Source organism: Osmia lignaria, unplaced genomic scaffold, assembly GCF_051020975.1.
Source record: "Osmia lignaria lignaria isolate PbOS001 unplaced genomic scaffold, iyOsmLign1 scaffold0001, whole genome shotgun sequence".
Classification (NCBI taxonomy): domain Eukaryota; kingdom Metazoa; phylum Arthropoda; class Insecta; order Hymenoptera; family Megachilidae; genus Osmia; species Osmia lignaria.
Genome location: NW_027478158.1, coordinates 19,320,952 through 19,334,683, shown reverse-complemented (window position 1 = coordinate 19,334,683; position 13,732 = coordinate 19,320,952).

Sequence of the window (13,732 nt, the reverse complement as noted above, 5' to 3'; positions counted from 1 at the left end):
CAGAAACACCGTGGCCCCTTTCTTTGGGATAACTCAGCACTATTGCGAGCTGGAAATGCCACTTCCAGTTTAGCTGTGCAGAAGAAGAACAACAAGAAGAAGAAATATCTCGAAATATGTCCGTCAGGACCCTTCCCTTGAGATAAATCTGCAAATATCTCGGAAACAAAGCGAGCTATTGCAAAACGTTAAGAGACCTTTTTTGTAGAGAATTAAGTTTCCTACTTTTTATGTTCTATGATATTTTTTGATCAGATGCGTAGTTCTCGAGATATATCAAGATATTTAAAAGTTCCGAAGCTGCACCAACATAATAGAGGTGCAGAAACACCGTGGCCTCTTTCTTTGAGATAACTCTGCACTATTGCGAGCTGCAAATGCCACTTCCAGCTTAGCTGTGCAGAGGAAGAACAACAAGAAGAAGAAATATCTCGAAATATGTCCGTCAGGCCAGTTCCTTTGAGCTGAATCTGCAAATATCTCGGAAACGAAGCGAGCTATGGCAAAATGTTAAGAGACGTTTTTTGTAGACAATTATGTTTCCTACAATTTATGTTCTATGATATTTTTTGATCAGATGCGTAGTTCTCGAGATATATCAAGATATTTAAAAGTTCCGAAGCCGCACCAACATAATAGAGATACAGAAACACCGTGGCCCCTCTCTTTGAGATAACTCTGCACTATTGCGAGCTGGAAATGCCACGTCCAGTTTAGCTGTGCAGAAGAAGAACAACCTGAAGAAGAAATATCTCGAAATATGTCCGTCAGGCCCCTTCCCTTGAGATAAATCTGCAAATATCTCGGAAACGAAGCGAGCTATGGCAAAATGTTAAGAGACCTTTTTTGTAGAGAATTATGTTTCCTACTTTTTATGTTCTATGATATTTTTTGATCAGACGCGTAGTTCTCGAGATATATCAAGATATTTAAAAGTTCCGAAGCCGCACAAACATAATAGAGATACAGAAACACCGTGGCCCCTTTCTTTGAGATAACTCTGCACTATTGCGAGCTGCAAATGCCACTTCCAGCTTAGCTGTGCAGAAGAAGAACAACAAGAAGAAGAAATATCTCGAAATATGTCCGTCAGGCCCCTTCCCTTGAGATAAATCTGCAAATATCGCGGAAACGAAGCGAGCTATGGCAAAATGTTAAGAGACCTTATGTGTAGAGAATTAAGTTTCCTACTTTTTATGTTCTATGGTATTTTTTGATCAGATGCGTAGTTCTCGAGATATATCAAGATATTTAAAAGTTCCGAAGCCGCACCAACATAATAGAGATACAGAAACACCGTGGCCCGTTTCTTTGAGATAACTCTGCACTATTGCGAGCTGCAAATGCCACTTCCAGCTTAGCTGTGCAGAAGAAGAACAACAAGAAGAAGAAATATCTCGAAATATGTCCGTCAGGACCCTTACCTTGAGATAAATCTGCAAATATCTCGGAAACGAAGCGAGCTATGGCAAAATGTTAAGAGACCTTTTTTGTAGAGAATTAAGTTTCCTACTTTTTATCTTGTATGATATTTTCTGACCAGATTCGTAGTTCTCGAGATATATCAAGATATTTAAAAGTTCCGAAGCCGCACCAACATAATAGAGATACAGAAACACCGTGGCCCCGCTCTTTGAGATAACTCTGCACAATTGCGAGCTGCAAATGCCACTTCCAGCTTAGCTGTGCAGAAGAAGAACAACAAGAAGAAGAAATATCTCGAAATATGTCCGTCAGGCCCCTTCCCTTGAGATAAATCGGCAAGTATCTCGGAAACGAAGCGAGCTATGGCAAAATGTTAAGAGACCTTTTTTGTAGAGAATTATGTTTCCTACAATTTATGTTCTATGATATTTTTTGATCAGATGCGTAGTTCTCGAGATATATCAAGATATTTAAAAGTTCCGAAGCCGCACCAACATAATAGAGATACAGAAACACCGTGGCCCCTCTCTTTGAGATAACTCTGCACTATTGCGAGCTGGAAATGCCACTTCCAGTTTAGCTGTGCAGAAGAAGAACAACAAGAAGAAGAAATATCTCGAAATATGTCCGTCAGGACCCTTCCCTTGAGATAAATCTGCAAATATCTCGGAAACAAAGCGAGCTATTGCAAAACGTTAAGAGACCTTTTTTGTAGAGAATTAAGTTTCCTACTTTTTATGTTGTATGATATTTTTTGATCAGATGCGTAGTTCTCGAGATATATCAAGATATTTAAAAGTTCCGAAGCTGCACCAACATAATAGAGGTGCAGAAACACCGTGGCCTCTTTCTTTGAGATAACTCTGCACTATTGCGAGCTACAAATGCCACTTCCAGCTTAGCTGTGCAGAGGAAGAACAACAAGAAGAAGAAATATCTCGAAATATGTCCGTCAGGCCAGTTCCTTTGAGCTGAATCTGCAAATATCTCGGAAACGAAGCGAGCTATGGCAAAATGTTAAGAGACGTTTTTTGTAGACAATTATGTTTCCTACAATTTATGTTCTATGATATTTTTTGATCAGATGCGTAGTTCTCGAGATATATCAAGATATTTAAAAGTTCCGAAGCCGTACCAACATAATAGAGATACAGAAACACCGTGGCCCCTATCTTTGAGATAACTCTGCACTATTGCGAGCTGGAAATGCCACGTCCAGTTTAGCTGTGCAGAAGAAGAACAACAAGAAGAAGAAATATCTCGAAATATGTCCGTCAGGCCCCTTCCCTTGAGATAAATCTGCAAATATCTCGGAAACGAAGCGAGCTATGGCAAAATGTTAAGAGACCTTTTTTGTAGAGAATTATGTTTCCTACTTTTTATGTTCTATGATATTTTTTGATCAGACGCGTAGTTCTCGAGATATATCAAGATATTTAAAAGTTCCGAAGCCGCACAAACATAATAGAGATACAGAAACACCGTGGCCCCTTTCTTTGAGATAACTCTGCACTATTGCGAGCTGCAAATGCCACTTCCAGCTTAGCTGTGCAGAAGAAGAACAACAAGAAGAAGAAATATCTCGAAATATGTCCGTCAGGCCCCTTCCCTTGAGATAAATCTGCAAATATCTCGGAAACGAAGCGAGCTATGGCAAAATGTTAAGAGACCTTATGTGTAGAGAATTAAGTTTCCTACTTTTTATGTTCTATGGTATTTTTTGATCAGATGCGTAGTTCTCGAGATATATCAAGATATTTAAAAGTTCCGAAGCCGCACCAACATAATAGAGATACAGAAACACCGTGGCCCGTTTCTTTGAGATAACTCTGCACTATTGCGAGCTGCAAATGCCACTTCCAGCTTAGCTGTGCAGAGGAAGAACAACAAGAAGAAGAAATATCTCGAAATATGTCCGTCAGGCCAGTTCCTTTGAGCTGAATCTGCAAATATCTCGGAAACGAAGCGAGCTATGGCAAAATGTTAAGAGACGTTTTTTGTAGACAATTATGTTTCCTACAATTTATGTTCTATGATATTTTTTGATCAGATGCGTAGTTCTCGAGATATATCAAGATATTTAAAAGTTCCGAAGCCGCACCAACATAATAGAGATACAGAAACACCGTGGCCCCTCTCTTTGAGATAACTCTGCACTATTGCGAGCTGGAAATGCCACGTCCAGTTTAGCTGTGCAGAAGAAGAACAACAAGAAGAAGAAATATCTCGAAATATGTCCGTCAGGCCCCTTCCCTTGAGATAAATCTGCAAATATCTCGGAAACGAAGCGAGCTATGGCAAAATGTTAAGAGACATTTTTTGTAGAGAATTATGTTTCCTACTTTTTATGTTCTATGATATTTTTTGATCAGACGCGTAATTCTCGAGATATATCAAGATATTTAAAAGTTCCGAAGCCGCACAAACATAATAGAGATACAGAAACACCGTGGCCCCTTTCTTTGAGATAACTCTGCACTATTGCGAGCTGCAAATGCCACTTCCAGCTTAGCTGTGCAGAAGAAGAACAACAAGAAGAAGAAATATCTCGAAATATGTCCGTCAGGCCCCTTCCCTTGAGATAAATCTGCAAATATCTCGGAAACGAAGCGAGCTATGGCAAAATGTTAAGAGACCTTATGTGTAGAGAATTAAGTTTCCTACTTTTTATGTTCTATGGTATTTTTTGATCAGATGCGTAGTTCTCGAGATATATCAAGATATTTAAAAGTTCCGAAGCCGCACCAACATAATAGAGATACAGAAACACCGTGGCCCGTTTCTTTGAGATAACTCTGCACTATTGCGAGCTGCAAATGCCACTTCCAGCTTAGCTGTGCAGAGGAAGAACAACAAGAAGAAGAAATATCTCGAAATATGTCCGTCAGGCCAGTTCCTTTGAGCTGAATCTGCAAATATCTCGGAAACGAAGCGAGCTATGGCAAAATGTTAAGAGACGTTTTTTGTAGACAATTATGTTTCCTACAATTTATGTTCTATGATATTTTTTGATCAGATGCGTAGTTCTCGAGATATATCAAGATATTTAAAAGTTCCGAAGCCGCACCAACATAATAGAGATACAGAAACACCGTGGCCCGTTTCTTTGAGATAACTCTGCACTATTGCGAGCTGCAAATGCCACTTCCAGCTTAGCTGTGCAGAGGAAGAACAACAAGAAGAAGAAATATCTCGAAATATGTCCGTCAGGCCAGTTCCTTTGAGCTGAATCTGCAAATATCTCGGAAACGAAGCGAGCTATGGCAAAATGTTAAGAGACGTTTTTTGTAGACAATTATGTTTCCTACAATTTATGTTCTATGATATTTTTTGATCAGATGCGTAGTTCTCGAGATATACCAAGATATTTAAAAGTTCCGAAGCCGCACCAACATAATAGAGATACAGAAACACCGTGGCCCCTTTCTTTGAGATAACTCTGCACTATTGCGAGCTGCAAATGCCACTTCGAGCTTAGCTGTGCAGAGGAAGAACAACAAGAAGAAGGAATATCTCGAAATATGTCCGTCAGGCCAGTTCCTTTGAGCTGAATCTGCAAATATCTCGGAAACGAAGCGAGCTATGGCAAAATGTTAAGAGACGTTTTTTGTAGAGAATTATGTTTTCTACAATTTATGTTCTATGATATTTTTTGATCAGAAGCGTAGTTTTCGAGATATATCGAGATATTTAAAAGTTCCGAAGCCGCACCAACATAATAGAGATACAGAAACACCGTGGCCCCTTTCTTTGAGATAACTCTGCACTAGTGCGAGCCGCAAATGCCACTTCCAGCTTAGCTGTGCAGAACAAGAACAACAAGAAGAAGAAATATCTCGAAATATGTCCGTCAGGCACCTTCCCTTGAGATAAATCTGCAAATATCTCGGAAACGAAGCGAGCTATTGCAAAATGTTAAGAGACCTTTTCGTAGAGAATTGAGTTTCCTACTTTTTATGTTCTATGATATTTTTTGATCAGATGCGTAGTTCTCGAGATATATCAAGATATTTAAAAGTTCCGAAGCCGCACCAACATAATAGAGATACAGAAACACCGTGGCCCCTTTCTTTCAGATAACTATGCACTATTGCGAGCTGCAAATGCCACTTCCAGCTTAGCTGTGCAGAAGAAGAACAACAAGAAGAAGAAATATCTCGAAATATGTCCGTCAGGCCCCTTACCTTGAGATAAATCTGCAAATATCTCGGAAACGAAGCGAGCTATGGCAAAATGTTTAGAGACCTTTTTTGTAGAGAATTAAGTTTCCTACTTTTTATCTTCTATGATATTTTCTGATCAGATGCGTAGTTCTCGAGATATATCAAGATATTTAAAAGTTCCGAAGCCGCACCAACATAATAGAGATACAGAAACACCGTGGCCCCTTTCTTTCAGATAACTATGCACTATTGCGAGCTGTAAATGCCACTTCCAGCTTAGCTGTGCAGAAGAAGAACAACAAGAAGAAGAAATATCTCGAAATATGTCCGTCAGGCCCCTTCCCTTGAGATATATCTGCAAATATCTCGGAAACGAAGCGAGCTATGGCAAACTGTTAAGAGACCTTTTTTGTAGAGAATTATGTTTCCTACAATTTATGTTCTATGATATTTTTTGATCAGAAGCGTAGTTTTCGAGATATATCGAGATATTTAAAAGTTCCGAAGCCGCACCAACATAATAGAGATACAGAAACACCGTGGCCCCTTTCTTTCGGATAACTCTGCACTATTGCGAGCTGCAAATGCCACTTCCAGCTTAGCTGTGCAGAAGAAGAACAACAAGAAGAAGAAATATCTCGAAATATGTCCGTCAGGACCCTTCCCTTGAGATAAATCTGCAAATATCTCGGAAACGACGCGAGCTATGGCAAAATGTTAAGAGACCTTTTTTGTAGAGAATTATGGTTCCTACAATTTATGTTCTATGATATTTTTTGATCAGAAGCGTAGTTTTCGAGATATATCGAGATATTTAAAAGTTCCGAAGCCGCACCAACATAATAGAGATACAGAAACACCGTGGCCCCTTTCTTTCAGATAACTATGCACTATTGCGAGCTGTGAATGCCACTTCCAGCTTAGCTGTGCAGAAGAAGAACAACAAGAAGAAGAAATATCTCGAAATATGTCCGTCAGGCCCCTTCCCTTGAGATATATCTGCAAATATCTCGGAAACGAAGCGAGCTATGGCAAAATGTTAAGAGATCTTTTTTGTAGAGAATTATGTTTCCTACAATTTATGTTCTATGATATTTTTTGTTCAGAAGCGTAGTTTTCGAGATATATCGAGATATTTAAAAGTTCCGAAGCCGCACCAACATAATAGAGATACAGAAACACCGTGGCCCCTTTCGTTGAGATAACTCTGCACTAGTGCGAGCCGCAAATGCCACTTCCAGCTTAGGTGTGCAGAAGAAGAACAACAAGAAGAAGAAATATCTCGAAATATGTCCGTCAGGCCCCTTCCCTTGAGATAAATCTGCAAATATCTCGGAAACGAAGCGAGCTATGGCAAAATGTTAAGAGACCTTTTTTGTAGAGAATTAAGTTTCCTACTTTGTATGTTCTATGATATTTTTTGATCAGACGCGTAGTTCTCGAGATATATCAAGATATTTAACAGTTCCGAAGCCGCACCAACATAATAGAGATACAGAAACACCGTGGCCCCTTTCTTTGAGATATCTCTGCACTATTGCGAGCTGCAAATGCCACTTCCAGCTTAGCTGCGCAGAAGAAGAACAACAAGAAGAAGAAATATCTCGAAATATGTCCGTCAGGCCCCTTCCCTTGAGATATATCTGCAAATATCTCGGAAACGAAGCGAGCTATGGCAAAATGTTAAGAGACCTTTTTTGTAGAGAATTATGTTTCCTACAATTTATGTTCTATGATATTTTTTGATCAGATGCGTAGTTCTCGAGATATACCAAGATATTTAAAAGTTCCGAAGCCGCACCAACATAATAGAGATACAGAAACACCGTGGCCCCTTTCTTTGAGATAACTCTGCACTATTGCGAGCTGCAAATGCCACTTCGAGCTTAGCTGTGCAGAGGAAGAACAACAAGAAGAAGGAATATCTCGAAATATGTCCGTCAGGCCAGTTCCTTTGAGCTGAATCTGCAAATATCTCGGAAACGAAGCGAGCTATAGCAAAATGTTAAGAGACGTTTTTTGTAGAGAATTATGTTTTCTACAATTTATGTTCTATGATATTTTTTGATCAGAAGCGTAGTTTTCGAGATATATCGAGATATTTAAAAGTTCCGAAGCCGCACCAACATAATAGAGATACAGAAACACCGTGGCCCCTTTCTTTGAGATAACTCTGCACTAGTGCGAGCCGCAAATGCCACTTCCAGCTTAGCTGTGCAGAACAAGAACAACAAGAAGAAGAAATATCTCGAAATATGTCCGTCAGGCACCTTCCCTTGAGATAAATCTGCAAATATCTCGGAAACGAAGCGAGCTATTGCAAAATGTTAAGAGACCTTTTTTGTAGAGAATTGAGTTTCCTACTTTTTATGTTCTATGATATTTTTTGATCAGATGCGTAGTTCTCGAGATATATCAAGATATTTAAAAGTTCCGAAGCCGCACCAACATAATAGAGATACAGAAACACCGTGGCCCCTTTCTTTCAGATAACTATGCACTATTGCGAGCTGCAAATGCCACTTCCAGCTTAGCTGTGCAGAAGAAGAACAACAAGAAGAAGAAATATCTCGAAATATGTCCGTCAGGCCCCTTACCTTGAGATAAATCTGCAAATATCTCGGAAACGAAGCGAGCTATGGCAAAATGTTTAGAGACCTTTTTTGTAGAGAATTAAGTTTCCTACTTTTTATCTTCTATGATATTTTCTGATCAGATGCGTAGTTCTCGAGATATATCAAGATATTTAAAAGTTCCGAAGCCGCACCAACATAATAGAGATACAGAAACACCGTGGCCCCTTTCTTTGAGATAACTCTGCACTATTGCGAGCTGCAAATGCCACTTTCAGCTTAGCTGTGCAGAAGAAGAACAACAAGAAGAAGAAATATCTCGAAATATGTCCGTCAGGCCCCTTCCCTTGAGATAAATCTGCAAATATCTCGGAAACGAAGCGAGCTATGGCAAAATGTTAAGAGACCTTTTTTGTAGAGAATTATGTTTCCTACAATTTATGTTCTATGATATTTTTCGATCAGAAGCGTAGTTTTCGAGATATATCGAGATATTTAAAAGTTCCGAAGCCGCACCAACATAATAGAGATACAGAAACACCGTGGCCCCTTTCGTTGAGATAACTCTGCACTAGTGCGAGCCGCAAATGCCACTTCCAGCTTAGCTGTGCAGAAGAAGAACAACAAGAAGAAGAAATATCTCGAAATATGTCCGTCAGGCCCCTTCCCTTGAGATAAATCTGCAAATATCTCGGAAACGAAGCGAGCTATGGCAAAATGTTAAGAGAACTTTTTTGTAGAGAATTAAGTTTCCTACTTTTTATGTTCTATGATATTTTTTGATCAGATGCGTAGTTCTCGAGATATATCAAGATATTCAAAAGTTCCGAAGCCGCACCAACATAATAGAGATACAGAAACACCGTGGCCCCTTTCTTTGAGATAACTCTGCACTATTGCGAGCCGCAAATGCCACTTCCAGCTTAGCTGTGCAGAACAAGAACAACAAGAAGAAGGAATATCTCGAAATATGTCCGTCAGGCCAGTTCCTTTGAGCTGAATCTGCAAATATCTCGGAAACGAAGCGAGCTATGGCAAAATGTTAAGAGACGTTTTTTGTAGAGAATTATGTTTCCTACAATTTATGTTCTATGATATTTTTTGATCAGAAGCGTAGTTTTCGAGATATATCGAGATATTTAAAAGTTCCGAAGCCGCACCAACATAATAGAGATACAGAAACACCGTGGCCCCTTTCGTTGAGATAACTCTGCACTAGTGCGACCCGCAAATGCCACTTCCAGCTTAGCTGTGCAGAAGAAGAACAACAAGAAGAAGAAATATCTCGAAATATGTCCGTCAGGCCCCTTCCCTTGAGATAAATCTGCAAATATCTCGGAAACGAAGCGAGCTATGGCAAAATGTTAAGAGACCTTTTTTGTAGAGAATTAAGTTTCCTACTTTGTATGTTCTATGATATTTTTTGATCAGACGCGTAGTTCTCGAGATATATCAAGATATTTAACAGTTCCGAAGCCGCACCAACATAATAGAGATACAGAAACACCGTGGCCCCTTTCTTTGAGATATCTCTGCACTATTGCGAGCTGCAAATGCCACTTCCAGCTTAGCTGCGCAGAAGAAGAACAACAAGAAGAAGAAATATCTCGAAATATGTCCGTCAGGCCCCTTCCCTTGAGATATATCTGCAAATATCTCGGAAACGAAGCGAGCTATGGCAAAATGTTAAGAGACCTTTTTTGTAGAGAATTATGTTTCCTACAATTTATGTTCTATGATATTTTTTGATCAGATGCGTAGTTCTCGAGATATACCAAGATATTTAAAAGTTCCGAAGCCGCACCAACATAATAGAGATACAGAAACACCGTGGCCCCTTTCTTTGAGATAACTCTGCACTATTGCGAGCTGCAAATGCCACTTCCAGCTTAGCTGTGCAGAGGAAGAACAACAAGAAGAAGGAATATCTCGAAATATGTCCGTCAGGCCAGTTCCTTTGAGCTGAATCTGCAAATATCTCGGAAACGAAGCGAGCTATGGCAAAATCTTAAGAGACGTTTTTTGTAGAGAATTATGTTTCCTACAATTTATGTTCTATGATATTTTTTGATCAGAAGCGTAGTTTTCGAGATATATCGAGATATTTAAAAGTTCCGAAGCCGCACCAACATAATAGAGATACAGAAACACCGTGGCCCCTTTCTTTGAGATAACTCTGCACTAGTGCGAGCCGCAAATGCCACTTCCAGCTTAGCTGTGCAGAACAAGAACAACAAGAAGAAGAAATATCTCGAAATATATCCGTCAGGCACCTTCCCTTGAGATAAATCTGCAAATATCTCGGAAACGAAGCGAGCTATTGCAAAATGTTAAGAGACCTTTTTTGTAGAGGATTGAGTTTCCTACTTTTGATGTTCTATGATATTTTTTGATCAGATGCGTAGTTCTCGAGATATATCAAGATATTTAAAAGTTCCGAAGCCGCACCAACATAATAGAGATACAGAAACACCGTGGCCCCTTTCTTTCAGATAACTATGCACTATTGCGAGCTGCAAATGCCACTTCCAGCTTAGCTGTGCAGAAGAAGAACAACAAGAAGAAGAAATATCTCGAAATATGTCCGTCAGGCCCCTTACCTTGAGATAAATCTGCAAATATCTCGGAAACGAAGCGAGCTATGGCAAAATGTTAAGAGACCTTTTTTGTAGAGAATTAAGTTTCCTACTTTTTATCTTCTATGATATTTTCTGATCAGATGCGTAGTTCTCGAGATATATCAAGATATTTAAAAGTTCCGAAGCCGCACCAACATAATAGAGATACAGAAACACCGTGGCCCCTTTCTTTGAGATAACTCTGCACTATTGCGAGCTGCAAATGCCTCTTTCAGCTTAGCTGCGCAGAAGAAGAACAACAAGAAGAAGAAATATCTCGAAATATGTCCGTCAGGCCCCTTCCCTTGAGATATATCTGCAAATATCTCGGAAACGAAGCGAGCTATGGCAAAATGTTAAGAGACCTTTTTTGTAGAGAATTATGTTTCCTACAATTTATGTTCTATGATATTTTTTGATCAGATGCGTAGTTCTCGAGATATACCAAGATATTTAAAAGTTCCGAAGCCGCACCAACATAATAGAGATACAGAAACACCGTGGCCCCTTTCTTTGAGATAACTCTGCACTATTGCGAGCTGCAAATGCCACTTCCAGCTTAGCTGTGCAGAGGAAGAACAACAAGAAGAAGGAATATCTCGAAATATGTCCGTCAGGCCAGTTCCTTTGAGCTGAATCTGCAAATATCTCGGAAACGAAGCGAGCTATGGCAAAATCTTAAGAGACGTTTTTTGTAGAGAATTATGTTTCCTACAATTTATGTTCTATGATATTTTTTGATCAGAAGCGTAGTTTTCGAGATATATCGAGATATTTAAAAGTTCCGAAGCCGCACCAACATAATAGAGATACAGAAACACCGTGGCCCCTTTCTTTGAGATAACTCTGCACTAGTGCGAGCCGCAAATGCCACTTCCAGCTTAGCTGTGCAGAACAAGAACAACAAGAAGAAGAAATATCTCGAAATATATCCGTCAGGCACCTTCCCTTGAGATAAATCTGCAAATATCTCGGAAACGAAGCGAGCTATTGCAAAATGTTAAGAGACCTTTTTTGTAGAGGATTGAGTTTCCTACTTTTGATGTTCTATGATATTTTTTGATCAGATGCGTAGTTCTCGAGATATATCAAGATATTTAAAAGTTCCGAAGCCGCACCAACATAATAGAGATACAGAAACACCGTGGCCCCTTTCTTTCAGATAACTATGCACTATTGCGAGCTGCAAATGCCACTTCCAGCTTAGCTGTGCAGAAGAAGAACAACAAGAAGAAGAAATATCTCGAAATATGTCCGTCAGGCCCCTTACCTTGAGATAAATCTGCAAATATCTCGGAAACGAAGCGAGCTATGGCAAAATGTTAAGAGACCTTTTTTGTAGAGAATTAAGTTTCCTACTTTTTATCTTCTATGATATTTTCTGATCAGATGCGTAGTTCTCGAGATATATCAAGATATTTAAAAGTTCCGAAGCCGCACCAACATAATAGAGATACAGAAACACCGTGGCCCCTTTCTTTGAGATAACTCTGCACTATTGCGAGCTGCAAATGCCTCTTTCAGCTTAGCTGTGCAGAAGAAGAACAACAAGAAGAAGAAATATCTCGAAATATGTCCGTCAGGCCCCTTCCCTTGAGTTCCGAAGCCGAATTGAGATAAATCTGCAAATATCTCGGAAACGAAGCGAGCTATGGCAAAATGTTAAGAGACCTTTTTTGTAGAGAATTATGTTTCCTACAATTTATGTTCTATGATATTTTTCGATCAGAAGCGTAGTTTTCGAGATATATCGAGATATTTAAAAGTTCCGAAGCCGCACCAACATAATAGAGATACAGAAACACCGTGGCCCCTTTCGTTGAGATAACTCTGCACTAGTGCGAGCCGCAAATGCCACTTCCAGCTTAGCTGTGCAGAAGAAGAACAACAAGAAGAAGAAATATCTCGAAATATGTCCGTCAGGCCCCTTCCCTTCAGATAAATCTGCAAATATCTCGGAAACGAAGCGAGCTATGGCAAAATGTTAAGAGACCTTTTTTGTAGAGAATTAAGTTTCCTACTTTTTATGTTCTATGATATTTTTTGATCAGATGCGTAGTTCTCGAGATATATCAAGATATTCAAAAGTTCCGAAGCCGCACCAACATAATAGAGATACAGAAACACCGTGGCCCCTTTCTTTGAGATATCTCTGCACTATTGCGAGCTGCAAATGCCACTTCCAGCTTAGCTGCGCAGAAGAAGAACAACAAGAAGAAGAAATATCTCGAAATATGTCCGTCAGGCCCCTTCCCTTGAGATATATCTGCAAATATCTCGGAAACGAAGCGAGCTATGGCAAAATGTTAAGAGACCTTTTTTGTAGAGAATTATGTTTCCTACAATCTATGTTCTATGATATTTTTTGATCAGAAGCGTAGTTTTCGAGATATATCGAGATATTTAAAAGTTCCGAAGCCGCACCAACATAATAGAGATACAGAAACACCGTGGCCCCTTTCTTTGAGATAACTCTGCACTAGTGCGAGCCGCAAATGCCACTTCCAGCTTAGCTGTGCAGAACAAGAACAACAAGAAGAAGAAATATCTCGAAATATGTCCGTCAGGCACCTTCCCTTGAGATAAATCTGCAAATATCTCGGAAACGAAGCGAGCTATTGCAAAATGTTAAGAGACCTTTTTTGTAGAGAATTGAGTTTCCTACTTTTTATGTTCTATGATATTTTTTGATCAGATGCGTAGTTCTCGAGATATATCAAGATATTTAAAAGTTACGAAGCCGCACCAACATAATAGAGATACAGAAACACCGTGGCCCCTTTCTTTGAGATAACTCTGCACTATTGCGAGCTGCAAATGCCACTTCCAGCTTAGCTGTGCAGAGGAAGAACAACAAGAAGAAGGAATATCTCGAAATATGTCCGTCAGGCCAGTTCCTTTGAGCTGAATCTGCAAATATCTCGGAAACGAAGCGAGCTATGGCAAAATGTTA